This window comes from Phoca vitulina, unplaced genomic scaffold, assembly GCF_004348235.1.
Source record: "Phoca vitulina isolate PV1807 unplaced genomic scaffold, GSC_HSeal_1.0 scaffold98, whole genome shotgun sequence".
In the NCBI taxonomy this organism is placed as follows: domain Eukaryota; kingdom Metazoa; phylum Chordata; class Mammalia; order Carnivora; family Phocidae; genus Phoca; species Phoca vitulina.
Genome location: NW_022589801.1, coordinates 14,135 through 26,668, shown reverse-complemented (window position 1 = coordinate 26,668; position 12,534 = coordinate 14,135). Strand labels below are relative to the sequence as shown.

At 38.6% G+C, this 12,534-nt stretch overlaps 1 protein-coding gene across 1 annotated transcript in view; it reads right to left on the bottom strand.

Moving 5' to 3' along the window:
- The window catches only part of THADA (THADA armadillo repeat containing), a 223,448-nt gene that overhangs the window by 208,791 nt on the left and 2,123 nt on the right, over positions 1-12,534 (bottom strand). The window lies entirely within an intron of this gene.

The window sequence follows — 12,534 nt, the reverse complement described above, 5'->3', positions numbered from 1 at the left end:
CTTGAGGTGTATGTCAAAAATGCCTGACTTAAGTAGAAATTCTGATCATAGCATCTGTCACTAGTTAAAATACATGGAGATCTTTATCCAGGCTATTTTTTTGTTGTTTATGTTTTCAATAAATGAAAATAACCCAGTCACATGGTGACTAAATATGAATCATTGTTACAGCTTTTTGAGAAGGTTTGGAAATCCCAGGTGTAAATTAGGGACTAACACTGTTGTTAATCCAAGTCATGTAAAAGTTAAAAAGGGGAAAAATGTGGTTTAGTTTATGACTTCTTGTGGTATTAACCATAGGTTTCTCACAAATACTAATGAATGCAACACTTTGAGACACTATATGGAAAAGTGAAATCCGGTGGTATTATTTGGATATTTTTACCATTTTCTACCGAATAACTAACTCCATTTGGCTGAACAAGCAACAAAACTAAACATTTCTTAAAAGGCCCTAGGAGAAAGTAATTTCTCCTAGTAAAGGTCCAGTAAAGTTTCTATTTAAAGAAGGCAAAAGAGGTGCTCATCACTGCTACCATAGCTACTCAACCATACTCAACGCATCAGTATTTACTTGGTGCTTTAGGACATGCAACAAACTTAAAAGACAAGCCCTCTCCTTCAGAACTTGGAATTGAGTTCAGAGTCCATAACTAATTCACAAGAAGCAATAGCAACACAAGAAAGAGAGTACGCACCATCTGTGGTACACCAGGGAGAGTCCTAAGGAAAAGGAGCACAATGAGTGCTGGGATCACCCATTTATATCGTTCAACTAATTTAAAGACAATTCTCACTAAATGCTCCCCAAGCATTACTGCACTAGGCCCTTTATAAGCATTGTGACATTTACTCCTCGTAATAACTCTGGAGACAGGTGCTGTTACTATCCCCAATTTATGATGATGCTGAGATAAAGGAACTGAACCTCGAGGGACTAAGTAACTAACCTAAAGTCTGAGCCCCAAGTTCAACCTAGACCTGTCTAACCTGACATGCATTTTCTGAGTGATGGGAATCTATCACTTCTTTGCCCCCGACGTAAGGCAGACCCTTTACAAGGCACTGGGGCAAAAAGATGCATCAGTCACAGGCCCTGCTCTCAAGGAAGCCACAGTCAGGTCAGGAAGACTTCGGAAGACTTCTTGGGAGGAAAAAAGATTCAGGCTGAACCCCACAGAATGGGAAAAACCAGCAGACTGTAAGTAGAAGAGAAGGGACAGGCACTTTTGGAGCAGAAAAAGCAGGAACAAAAGCAACAAAAAGGAAAATCATAACATATTCAAAGGAACAGTAGGGAGATTAGCTTGGTTGGAGTATATGTACTTGTTGGTAGTTTGTAGGAGTTTAATAAATATTTGTGGGTTTGAATAATAGGAGATAAGGTGAAAAGGGCAAGTCCAAATTACATAGGGCCTTGAAAGCTAAGCTGAAGAAAACACAATTAACCAACAAATTATGTGGGCAAATGTTTAACCTCACTGCTAATAAAAGCAGCAGAAATTGAAACAACATGGTAATTTCCCCCTTCACATTCTCTTAAATTTGCATTAGAAATTAATAATACCCACTACCAAGAAGATTACACATGCTAATGAATTTATAAATCGTATCTTCTTATTTAAAAGAAGCCTGGCTATGAGTTTTCAGGAATGTTTACATTCTTGAACCCACTATTTCCATTTCTGATCATTTATCCCAAAGAGTTAATCCAAAAACACAAGCAAAGCTAAAAAGCACGAGGATATTCCCTGCACTACTTTTTATAATGTAGAAAAATTAGATGGAATGTAAATGCTCAGCGTTAGGCAGTTGGTTAAAACAAAAAGGAAAAGGTTTAACGAAACGGGAAAGGCCAATTAAAGGGATATGGGCTTTAGATCAGAGGCAACAGAGAGCTAGCGAAAATTCCTGAGTAGGAAGGTGAAATGGGAAATGTTTTTCAAGATCAGTTTACCAAGAAATCTGAAAACACACAAATAGAATCTGAAGACTACTTATACCCTAATACCAAGAAATTACACCTAGGTGAATCTATCTGCAAGAAATAATCTTACATATTAAAACACTTTGTAAATAAAGATACTCACCACACCATTATTAATAATATATATATATATAAAACCTAGCGGGGAAACTATATATTTAATAATAAGAGGAAACTAAGTAAACTATGGTTTATCCATTAAAGGAATGTTACTTTGATTGACATTATACACAAAACCCTGAAAAATGACTACATTTCAATTTAGTGAGGGGTAGGAGCAGGAAGAGATTTCTAGAGAAAGAAAGCTCCACAGCAAATGGAAGTCAGATTTCATGGGTGAGCCAGTCGGTTTGGCTGGGCACAGCAGCACAATTCTGAAGGCAATTAGGGCTGAAAACAAGCAAGTATTTAAGAATAGTATATCTATCCGTGGAAAGGCCACAACTGATAAATGATCGTATGCCAATTGAAATACATTCTTCCCAAGACATAAATCTATTTGTTTCCCCACTGAAATATTATGCTTTCACAATGATAAAAAACTGAAGCCTCTGCTGTTGCAATATTTGTAACTAATCAAAACGAGAGCACACACGCCACTCAGAAATTCTCCTTTATTGCCCTAACGTGTTGAAGCTAATGGAAAAGTTGGTTTAATGAAAGCATAAAGGAAAAAGAGATGATGACCTCGGCTGTGTGCCTGGGGAACACTGGGTACTCACCACCTTTATTTTATGTCAGTGACACTGTTTTTTTTTGGCACAAGAATTTCGTTTCCGAATATAGACAGGGGAGGCAGATCATCAATATTGCTTTGATGTTTAATGTGGTGATCTGAATCACTGATTGTCATATAGATAGGACAAAAGAAGGCAGCAAGATAAAGAAGTGGTCAGGTGAGATGTTCCTGCCTAAATGGCAGAAGAACCAGGAAGGGGAGGGGGAGGGGGGGATATAGGGGCCACGTGTTTGAAGAGGATGAGGAAGAGCTCGCAGAGGTGCCATCACACAGTGGCAATGAAGTGAGGCTGCGGAGGAGTGGAGCAGACAGGCTCCTCCCTGAGAGAGGGGAAGGGAGTTAACAGTATTTAAGGCTTTTCACCTTGCATTACAGTTGAGTTGAGTCTTACCTCTTTGACTGTTCTTCAAATGTTTAGATCATATTTTATGAACGTCTGTACTCCTCTCAGTGCTCAGAGCCTTGAATCTAGTAAGCATTTTTGTTGAATAAACAATGAAGAAAAAAAAAAACTGTTGGGTCACCAAAACAGGCCACCAATTATAGCCAGAACCAATGGCTGAGAAGGACTTTGACTGCAGAGGGTGAAAGAGAGCATCAAGAGGGTGAATAAGGGGAGGAAGTGTGTAACTGACCACTTATATGTATCTAGATCAGTTGTCCATAGCTTGAGTGATCACAGAAATAAATACAAGAAAGACAAAGATGTACTCAAAGCAATGGATGGCTCTAGAATTTTGCTTAAAAAATAGAAAACTCTAGACCTCCAAGATTCAGCAAATGAATCAGACTTAATGATCCTCATCAAACGTAGCTAGTCTGACTCCATCTTCCATCCAGCCCAACTGGTTTGCCCTGACCCAGACAGCCTCATGGTCCACTCCTACAGAGGCAGTTTGTACAGAGCAAAACAGTAACAGTTTGGAGGAGAGAAAAGAAAGAAACTCGGCAGATAGAGAAAGTGAGACTGTTCAAAACAAACAGCCTAATTTGATTTCAGAGGCCAAAACAGTACATCAAAATATAACACGCGATTTAAATGAAATAGGGATTTTTGGTTAATAAATGAAAATAATTAAGTACCAATTCCAATAAATTTAGAAAGATCATTTGACTTCACTCCGTTTGGCCTCACAATAACAACATCAATGTTGTAATATAGAGGTCAAATTCCAAAATGAATTTGAGTTCCTAATAAAAAACAGTGTTAGCATTCTGTCAGCTTGTTAGAGATTAGCCATGAACCAGGGAGACATTTCACATTGCAGAGTAGCATTTTCTGACTTAGAAGTTGATTATATTTTATTTGGAATCTCTATTCTAATGCTCTACAAAACTTTTTTCATGTGTAAAGACATATACCTTGTTTTTGAGTAAAATTTTTATAATGCAAGCTTGCTTACAGTGATGAATTATATATAACCACATAGCCAGACACACTTGTACTACTTCATATCTTTTTAAAATTACATGAAGGAATTGCATAAATAAAGGAAAAAAAAACCACCACATTTTCCTATTAGGCTAAAATACTACATATACTACTTATCTTCCTATTAAGCCGTTGTTCTTAATGAAAACATTTTCAAAGCTTTTGAAATAGCCTAGAAGAATGTAGCAGCGGACTTCATTAGTTGCCTACTAAAAATTCATTTCCTTACCCCATCCTTCCTTTTAACAGTATTTGAGTTTGGTTTGGTATATACCCTTCTCTCAGTATCCTGAATATGCTCTGATATGCTTCAGGGAAGACTGGCACCAACCCCAAACCCAACTGGAGAATCCTGATTAGTCTAAGATAATTATGGTGTACCATTTCCCTTGTCAGGGATAAGTTGGGGCATGCTATGATGTTAACTCTGGCCAAAAAGATGTAAAGGGAAGTCTGCAGGGTGTGGGACTGAGAGCATGTGAACATATAGGAGGTGGTGTTGTCACATTTAAAAACAGAGAGGCACAAGGCCACCGGATATTATGCCTAGACACTGTTGCATCTAGATGTAACTGCAGCCATCTTGCAACCATGAAGGAAGCTTGCCTGGGGCCAATGTCATCACATCAAGGATGACACAGCAGAAAAACGAAACAAAACAAAACAAAACAAAAAAAACCCTGGGTCTTTGATGATGTTATCAACCTAGAATGAATCAATCCCCCTTAAAACTTCTTGGTTATATGTGAAATAATAACTTCTCTTTATTCTTTAAATTTTGATTCCAGTTTTCTGTTACTTACAGTCAAAAGCATTCTAACTGCTGCAAGTCTGAATTATTTTAAGTCTCTGTTTAAATATTAACAAATGGATCTATAATTTGGGAGATGAAGGACAACAGAATATGCTGCTTAATTTACTAGAAAGACGTACAGTCCAAAGGTAGAAAACTCAGTTACACGAGTAGATCCTAAAGCCTTACCTATTATATTTCAAAGCTGGTTACTATTCTGTTCCCCTCGCCCTATCTGCCCTCCCTACACACACACACACACACACACACACACACATAACACACACACACACATCACACTCCAATGGTTTGGAATTGACCTCATCCCCATACCAATGATTTGGGAAAATGGACATCTTCTGACAAAATGGTAGAAGATTCTCATGTAGAATATAAAGTTATTTCTCCTGAAGAGGCACTTTAAATATCATAAGACTTGAAACAGTCTAAGATTATGAAATTTTCATTCATCCATATTTATTCACTACCTACTATATGTTAGGATGCTATTTTGAATTTTTATTTGATAACTTGGGATAATTTATAGTATATATTTAACTGCAACTAAAACTAATTTTTTCTGTTTCTGCCGAGATATATCTGAAATGAGTATTTTCCTTTCTCACAGATGGTGCTGCTCCTAACGATCAGAAACATGCCTTCCACCTGCCTTTATCAGTTACCCCATAGGAGTCACCCTTAACTATGTCGGATGGAACACAAGATGGTAACAGATGTTCTTTAAAAGAGAGAGAGGGACACCTGGGTGGCTCAGTGGGTTAAGCGTCTGACTCTTGGCTTCGGCTCGGGTCATGATCTTGGGATCATGAGATCAAGCCCTCTGTTGGGCTCCAAGCTCAGCTCGGAGTCACTTGAGATTCTCTCTCCCTCTCCTTCTGCCCAACCCCTCTCTCAAATAAAAAAAATAAATCTTTTTAAAAAGACAGAGAGAGAGTTTTCCATGGTCAAATAATTTGGGGAAATATTGCATGTTATATCACACTTTTGAAGATTTATAAAATATAGCATATGAACTGTCCTGAAAAATTCTGTCATAAAAAAATTTTTATTTAATTCAATGTTTCTGAAACTTACTTGACTCTAGAATCTATTTTTCACTAAATATCTTTCAGTGTCTTGAGGAAATTAGTAATCTTTAAAACGTAAGATAAATTCCCTTCTAATATGGCCACTACTCATTTAGAAGTAACAAAAAGAATAAATGCCAAAATGACCACACCAAGCTAGAACTATGCTTTAACAATCTACAGAGACTACAAGTTATTTTTAAGTAACTCTCTTCCAGGGTTTTGCATCATATTCTCCAATCCCACCTGCCAGGGACACAGAATGTAATCTCTTCTCAAATGATTCCCAAAACAATGCTTTTATTATGGGATACTACAATACAAAAACTTCTAAATGATTCCTAATGTTATGTATCATTCAAACTAGCCTCCCTGGCATATCTGTTATACTCATTGATATAGCCCCAAAACCTAGTATAATGTTTACAACAGAATAGGTGGTCAATGAATCCTTGCTCCAAGAATGAATGAATGAGTATTTCCATCACATCCTCCTCTCCACCTGTCCAAATCTTGCCCATTCTTTCAAGTGTAGATTAAGCCCTGATTCCTGCGTGGAGCCCAACCTCATCCCCCTCTGATCCCCTACCCCCAGATAGTATAGAGAGTTTGATACTCATTTTTCCTAAATTAGTTCACGTTGGTCTTATCTCTCAATAAATGATGAACTCCTTGGAATCCGAGACTGTGTTATAAACTACTTCTGTATATATTAGAGTGCCAAGGTACAATAATAAGTATTCAATGAAAAAATTTTATTCATTATATTAAAAAATTTGGTGTGTAACAAGAGTAACTGGAAATTCCTGGCATTTCTAAACCTATACATTACTAAAATCAGCAGTTATAAAGACCAAGCTCTGAATAAAGAAAAAATGTTATCCAAGTTCTAAAGAAACTATCCCCTCTGGCTTTAACCTCTTTGACTCCATTTTCTCATTTGGAAAATAGCTCTGTGGTATTTCTCTACAGGTACTGAATGAGCAACAAATACTGCTTGTAAACCCCCTGATAAAGGAAGACTTTATCTCATAGTCCTGGAAGCAATCCTGACATCTTAAATTATGTAATCCTGGTATTATATTATATTAGTCTGGTTCATATAAAATGTAAGCTACAAAAATACCAAAGCTAAGAAAAAATATTTACTCATGCTTTTACTAAGATGCAGAGAGAGGATGCATGCATTGCCAAAATTCCATAGAACATGCTCAAACTAAAGCAACAATGCCTTAGTTATTAAAGAAGGCAATGGCCTGAAGCAGTACTTAGGAACAAAGATTACTTGGTCCACGCAAGAGTCAGTATTTAAGAACACAATGACTAATTCCACTTCAAGTTCAGGAACATATTTCTTTTTAAGAGCTCCTTTTTGGTTAAAATTTTTATTTGTGGTTTTCCTACCTATGATCCATGAACCTAAGAATGAACAAAAACTTGAAACCTGAAACTCTCCAGTAGGCCAAAGTGTCGGTATAGACTTAATTCTGATTTTAAGGACTTCTCAACAAGGGTTACACAAGACTTGTACTTTACTCCTCAGTCTCCAAAAATACTCATTTATCAACTCGGCCTAAAGAACCAGACTGAATGTTCTTGAACAACTGTGGAAAATGCATGAATGACACCTCCAGACCATATCAAAACACTGGGGCTCTTAATTTAATTTCAAATTACTTGAATCCCAACTAGTATTACTGTTGCCAATAGAAACTCCACTTATAAATAATCAGCTGGTTTTTAAAAAATGTTCTAGTTGAGCTTACTGTGAGCTAAACGTAATCATTAAATTCATTCCCGGCACTACCTGTGTGACCTTCAGCAAATCGCTCAACTTTTCCACACCTCAATTTTCACCTTAGGTCCTCTCAAAGATAAAAACTAGTAACAGGGGGCGCCTGGGTGGCTCAGTTGGTTAAGCAACTGCCTTCGGCTCAGGTCATGATCCTGGAGTCCCTGGATCGAGTCCCGCATCGGGCTCCCTGCTCAGCGAGGAGCCTGCTTCTCCCTCTGACCCTCCCCCCTCTCATGTACTCTCTCTCATTCTCGCTCTCTCAAATAAATAAATAAATCTTTAAAAAAAAAAAAAAAAAAAAAAAAACTAGTAACAGCTATCATTTTTTAAAATATTTTATTTATTTATTTATTTGAGAGAGCGCATGAGAGAGAGAGAGCTAGCCTGAGCGTGGGGGGGGGGGGCAGGTGGGAGGGGCAGAGGCAGAGGGAGAAGCAGACTCCGCACGGAGCAGGTTGCCCAACCCAGCACAGCCAAAGGCAGACACTTAACCGACTGAGCTACCCAGGCACCCCTATCATTTTTGTTAAAGATACGAATGAAAAATATAAGCAGACTTGTAAAACATTAGGTTAAGCCTAGAAGACATCATACCTTAGACAAGAATCATCATCACAAAACCCCCAAATCTTCTCCCTACAGCACTAAACTATCATCAAACACAAGTGGTAAATGTCTTACCGGCCACACGGATATCCTACTGAGGTAATTTAATTCATCCCCTACTCGCCAACCAGAAAACTAAGATTTCTACATTCCTGATGCTATAGTAGGACATTAGAAGTCTTGTGACCTGCTCCTCCCTCACCTCTGTCTGCATGAAAACAGAATGTGAAGTTCCCTAGGAAGAGAATATCCATGGGACCAAGGCACACAAAGTCTTCCGCCATCCACAGAAAGGGTCTCATAGTCACCTCAAAACAAACTTCTTCACTGGCCCCCTCCTACCTTTCCTCCTAAAATCAACCGGCCACATGGGAGATGGGAGATTCTTACTCTACACTGAGACCTTAGGTGAAGTAGCTCATTTCCCACAATGACAATGTAAAACCTAAAGCCAGACTCTAAAAAGGTGACTCACTGATCATGAAGGGCTATGTGCATTGGTGTGTAAATCCATATGCACTCTGCAAATGACTTGACTTGTGTTCTAGTTCTGCCACTTTCTGGCTGGCTGGCATCGGGCAAATAACTACATCTAACCGACTAACCTTAGTTTACTTCTCTGTGAAATATGGATTACTATCCACTTTGCAGGGCTGTTGTGGAGGCTAAATTAGACACCCACAAAGGAGGGTCTAGCTATGCCAAGCACACAAACAGGCATTGAAGATATGCTACCCCCTTCCTTCTGCACCCGTGGAACAGAGACTCCAGTGCAGCAGATAACCGCAGGTGTTCTTCATGAGACCGTCGGGTTTCCCCAGCGCCAAGCACAAGTCTGATTCATCTTTGGATCTCAGTGCCCAGCAGAGGGCCTGGCCCAGAGTAAACACACAATAAATGCTTTTTAAATGGAGAAAATGAGAATCCTTTGGGTCTGAGGATGTTAAGATTATCCTGGCCACAGTCAAAGAAAATTCTGATTTTCAGTTTGGCCAAATAAGCGCTTGCTGCAAACTATTATATAGTTCAAAGCAAATAAGCTATTCTGAATTCTAATAATTACATTCTCTAAAATATAAAAACCCAATTGCCCTACAGCTCTCAATTTCAGTTTTGAGAATCCAATTATTTCCTAAACAATGGAGTGGGTAACCACAGAAACTTGTGGAATCTCTTTTCCTAGAAAACATGAAGAACAGGAGAGAAGCCAGTTTGTCTGGAAACTGCTTCAAATTCTATCTATAAGCAGAGGCTGGACCAGATCAGATGCCCCTCGGAGGATCCTTCTAGGCCTATACAACTAAGACACTGGGAGAAATAACTAAAATAATTATCTGTAGTTTACACCCAGGAAAGTAAAATAAATACAATTCAACATCTCTTAATGCAGTCATTAGAAATAATTTTACTTGGACCTGGTGATGCTTTTATAAGCATATTTTTCTTAAATTGTGCTAAACCATCCCAATCTATCAATTTAAATATGAGCTTTCTCTAACAAGACAGAAGAGAGATTATTATAACCTAACAGCACAAAAAACAAGATTATTCTATTGTTCCATCTTTCAACCTACCTGTTTCCATGTACCCCAAATTTACTCATTCCCAAAGCTTTATAAGAAACAGTACTTCCCCCAAACAGTCCATGCAACTCTCCCATTAATGATTTTCTAGTGCATCTATTACTTATGGCACACTGTGCAGCCACTTATTATAAATTGTCTTTTACTCGTATCTTTTGCGAACAACAATTTTTGTTCCCTTAGCTATAATGTAAGCTCCTTGAGCGAGGTCCAAGTTTTATATTTCTCGTGTACTCCTCTATTGTATCAATAATGAGTTCATGACACATGCTTACAAATTCTCATTGGCTGACTAACTGATTTAAAATGAAGAGAGGGGGGCACCTGCGTAGCTCAAGTGGTTAAGTGTCTGACTCTTGAATTTGGCTTAGGTCATGAACTCAGGGTCCTGAGATGGAGCCCTGTGTCCAGGGCTTAAGAATCTCTCTCTCCCTCTGCCCCTTCTCCCACTCGCATGCGTGTGTGCACACACTCTCTCACTCTCTGCCTCTCAAATAAATAAATAAATAAATACAATAAAACAAAGCAAAACAAAATAAAATAAAATAGAGAAAGCAAGAGCTATAGAATAGTCTCTATACTGAGGACCAAAATGAAGCTTTGGCAAAATCTAAAATAAAGTTTTCAGACTGCTATATATTGACATTTGTCATTTACCTGAAACTAGAATGGTTGAAGGTTAATACCCGCAGGGGCTAAAGAGAAAGGCCTAGAGTTAAAGATCACATTGGTTTAGCTCCTGTCCGGTAAGGAAGGAGGAACTCTCAGGGGGCACCCACTCACAACACTGCAGAGGGAGGCCACTTCGGAAAGCCCAGCACACTCCCCAGATCACAGAGCTGTGCAGGCTCTGCTTCTACGTGGGATCAAAGATTCATTCTGTCAGGCCAAGTCAGCCAGGGGGTAATAAAGGGAAAGGAAAAGAGATTTAGCAAATTAAAATGTTGTAACATTATTTCAAAAAACCAAGTGAAACTTAAGTTTTCTCATTCTTCATAATCTAAGGAACACATCTAGAACAAGACTAAGGAGCTCTAGAGTCCAACCATCACCAGTGCAGCACTCTACATACTTCTAAATGGGGATGCAGAACCTCCTGCTCCCTTCTTTACATATGAAAAGGGAACTTCTTGTCCATACTACAAGGCAGGTACTGTTTTAGGAACTGGGAATAGAGCGGTTTACCAAATCCACAATTTTAGTAACAATTACATAAAGCCTTAGCTTAGTATTTTGCAAAAATAAGAGACCTCCAGGATGGTCCAGATCTCTTATCTTAGAGGAGAAAACCAAGGCCCAGAGAGGTTAACTAATTTGTCTCAGTTGGTTATCGTGGCTATATGGCAACAAAGGCAGGGAACAGAAACCAGATTTCTTCTCTCTCCTCTAGTAACAAAATTTACTTGCTCTTTCAGGAACTATTTCTGTGTGCCTATTTTATGCCACCCGTACGGTAGGTACCAGGTATACAAATGGGTTAGACGCTGACTCTGTCCTCAAAAATTTCAGTGTAACTCTAAGATGATGGGATGAGCACCTTAATAGAAGTGGTAACAGAAAAAAAGCAAACTCTAATTGTGTAGGACTTCCAACATTTTATTTTATTTATTTTTTAAGATTTAATTTATTTATTTATTTGAGAGCGAGCCCGTGTGCAGCAGGGGAGGAGCAGAGGGAGAGGGACGAGCAGACTCCATGCTGAGCTCGGAGCCCCACCCGGGGCTCGATTTCAGGACCCTGAGATCATGACCTGAACTGAAATCAAGAATCAGACACTTAACTGACAGCCACCCAGGACCGTGACTTCCAACATTTTAAAAGAAAATGAACAGTTAATCATTTGTTTTATCCCCACCATAGCTCTACAAGAACAGAGCACGGATTTTATTATGCCTGTTACATAGATGGAGAAACTGAAGTACAAAGAGGATAAGGGAGTCTATTAAGGTCATCTCTAGCAGCAGCAAAATGCCTAGAAACCAAGTCTGTTTACTCCAGGATAGCTATTTTTTTCCCACTAGATGGGAAAAGGCAGATGTTCCTTTTATGACCAGTTCCCTTCTGACCAAGAGCACACATTTGCAAGACGGTGTGCAGAACAATCTGTGGCTATGAAAGTAGACTTAACTGGCCTGTGAGGTCTCATCAGCTGAGTGTCGTTATTCGATGGTTGAGTAACCAACCAACGAGACATCATTACTATTAGCATTCTTAAAGTGCCCATTATACATATACAGAATAGATGGGAAAGGTTCTGCCCTCAGGGAGTTAATATTGTAGAGAACAGGGTTATAAACATTTCAACAAAAAGTGACATAATTAAACAAACTACAACTAGAATAACCACTACAAATAACGGCTAATTTAAGACACTAAAGGTTTTGCAGAGCAAATCTAGTGGATGCTTCCAGGAAATATACTCTTACAGAGAACAGAAGCCTTGTATACATAATGATATAGACCAATCTTCAGATTATTAAAATAAAGACTCTTTCCTACCAAGAACGTTCA